This window comes from Candoia aspera, chromosome 13 (genome assembly GCF_035149785.1).
Source record: "Candoia aspera isolate rCanAsp1 chromosome 13, rCanAsp1.hap2, whole genome shotgun sequence".
NCBI lineage: Eukaryota > Metazoa > Chordata > Lepidosauria > Squamata > Boidae > Candoia > Candoia aspera.
The window spans coordinates 17,467,540-17,470,746 of record NC_086165.1 but is presented as its reverse complement, the minus strand read 5'-3'; the positions used below and the strand labels follow the sequence as shown (position 1 = coordinate 17,470,746).

General features: G+C 40.6%; 1 pseudogene; it reads left to right on the top strand.

The window, feature by feature from the left end:
* Positions 1–237: 237 nt before the first annotated feature.
* On the top strand, positions 238–440 carry LOC134505052 (U2 spliceosomal RNA; annotated as a pseudogene).
* Positions 441–3,207: the final 2,767 nt, after the last annotated feature.

The following is a 3,207-nucleotide window of genomic DNA, read 5'->3' as shown; positions in this document are numbered from 1 at the left end:
GGTTCTGAAGTCGATTTGCTCAATGCTATATTCCCTGTTAAAAATAGAACCATCAGCACGTAATGGTTTTCTTTTTTCTTTCAAATCTCTACCGCTTCACACTGTCTCTTAGATGGCTGGAACACCAATAAACGATGCTCCTTCCATTAGAATGAGCAAGGAGAATTTGTCTCTTAATTTGATTGTTGCCTGCAATTTTCAGAGTCATGGGAAGGGAGATTTTATGGATACAGATGTATCTCTTCTCGGCCTTTTGACTAAGATCAAGGGTAGTACCTGTTCTCATCAGTTTAATATCTGATACGTCCTCTATTTGAGGACTACATATTAAATGTTTATATTTATTGATTATCAATATTATTCTGATGTTATTGAATTTTAAATTGTTTTATTGTGAACCGCCCAGGTTCCTCTGAGTGGGGGAGATGGGCGGTAATAAAAATATGATTGATTGATTGATAGATAGATAGATAGATAAATCTTGCAATATGAAAAAATAAAGTTACCACTGAAGAGGTTGGGTTACAATGGGCTGAATCAAAGCAGATATCATCTTTGCAATCAGAAGTGAAAAAAGCCAAGTCTTCAGCTTTTTAATGATTTCTGTAGGACTTTGAGTCGATTGCATATCGGGGATGTATGTAATGGTGTTTGATATTGTCCATGTTTAGAGGCAGTTGAATTAAGAACGTCGCCAAAGTGGATGTTGTGATTATCTCAGTCTCTGCCATTTCTGCCTGCTATATACTGCAGGAAATAATAAAATAAGCCCACCTCACAAGAGCATTGCAAGGAATACCCAAATGAATATCACATGTCATACTGTACATAAGAGAGAAAAAAATGTGGACATATTTGTTGTCATCAGTACTACATGAGCTCTGTGGAATCATGTCTAAAAGCAAATGTTATTTTGAAGGGTTGTTATGTGTCAGCTCATTTTATAGGATGTTATGATGGCCCTTTTCTCATCACACCAAGGACCAACATGATAAGAACATACCAGCCTCCCATAAAGCCATATTTCCACTAACCTTAAACCTCAAGTACTCTCTGCCATTTTTTTTTTCAGCAAATCAGTTATTTGGCGGGCACAATTTTGTATTTTAGGCAGGGATGTCCACAGCAAGGAGGCTGAAAAAAAGTCCAGATGATGGCCATAACCATGGGGTCAAAGCCCCACCACTTTTTTACATGCATTGTGTAAAATAGGCTTTAATTGCATGGTACTGGCTACCATCTGGACTTTTTTAAGCCTCATTCCTGCAGACACCCCTAATTTGGGGAGGAGTAAATAGGGACGCGGTGGCGCTGCGGGTTAAACCGCTGAGCTGTCGATCGGAAGGTCGGCAATTCAAAACCGCGCGGCGGGGTGAGCTCCCGTTGCTCGTCCCAGCTCCTGCACACCAAGCAGTTCGAAAACATGCAAATGTGAGTAGATTAATTGGTACCGCTTCGGCGGGAAGGTAACGGCGTTCTGTGAGTCATGCTGGCCACATGACCCGGAAATGTCCTATGGACAACGCCGGCTCCAAGGCTTTGAAACGGAGATGAGCACCGCCCCCTAGAGTCGGACACGACTGGACTTTACGTCAAGGGAAACCTTTACCTTTACTAAGATATAATAAAATGAGTATATTAATTGTGACCCCACATTCACTGTACTCATTTTATATTAACAGTAAACAGCAAACTTCCAAAACCAACTTTTCCCCAAACTGGGGAAAAAAGTCAACATTGTTGTTCTCACCTCCACTTTATGCCACAGTATTACCAAATATGAGCCCCTGCCCTTTGGGGCTTTTTCTTAAAACATCAAAAGATACAATCCCCAGGAGCAAAAATGAATGCTTGCATCACACAATATCTTCAATAGTAACAAAAACAATTCTTAAGGAACAGTCCTCAAAACTGATGAATCTAAAGGAAGAGGGGAAATCTTTCGTATCTTCCTCCATGTGGGACCCAATGGCAACTTAGCAGAGGTTAAATATCCTTAGTGCTAAGATTCACATGGTCACCTGCATAAATCCAGACAACTGGTAGATGGCAGGAATAAGTTGGGATGGTTTTCTGATCATCTGGAGCTTTGCATCTCAGGTATGGTAGAGCTAGCTGAGGGCTTCTGCCATTCTCCCACAAGCCTTGTGGTTAAGGTGGGTATGTGTGTGTTCACAATCACAGTAATAAATCATTTGCTTCCTTTGCTTGCATTTTTGATGCAGATGACCATCCACTCAGCCTATTTACATGCATTGCAACACGTGTAAAACAGAGGTGGGACAACTGTTGCATTCCTGATACATCCATTGTAAAAAATTTTTTTTTTTTAAAAGATCACAAGGTCGCAGCCACCATTTTAACTTTTTTAAACACCCCAGTGCACATTCCTGCCTGCAGCTGCAACATCTGTGGAAAGCCCATGCACAGCTCATGCAAAAGACAGCAAATCTTGCTGGAAAGCTAACAAACTTCTAAAAAGCAAAAAAACACAGTATACTACATAGGTCATTCTTTGTCATAAACATAAATCAGTTTCTGGTCCTTTAGTCATGCTATATGAAATAGTAAGAAAAGCAAAACCCCAGAGCTGTTGTATTGCACAACTTTCCATTTTTTTGCTTTAGCTATGCAAAATCTGTTGTGTCGGGAGAATTTCCTTAAGACAGCTCCCTGCTACAGCTCCTAAAATTAATCTCTGGCTTCATGTATGTTTGTGTGTGTGTGTGTGTGTGTGTGTGTGTGGCTGTATCTGCAGTTTTGCTTGTGTGTGTCACTTCTGTTCTCAGCCTTAAAAGGGATCCATGATTTTCCTTTTACTGCCAGAGACAGATGCTATTAGCTTCTCATGTGTGTCTGCTATTTCCAAAAGAAGGATATTCTGCTTATATATCTCCCTCCACCCCCCACACCCGTGGTGCCAGTATGCAACCTGAAAATTTTTATGACAGGCTTAGTTAAAATCCTAACCTAATTAGTCTTCAAGAGTATCCCTATTACTATTTTAAGACTGGAATTGTAGATTGGGACTTGAATCATGCCCAGTCTACGTGCCTACACACCCAAACACAAATCTGAGCCACAAATTCCTCCCAGACATTTTGATTTAACATGAAGTCTCTGGAATACTTCTGCACAACCGCAAAGCACACACCTGCATGGGCAATGTTGGTGCTAATAAAACTTCTCTGTAAGAGGTTTTCCCTT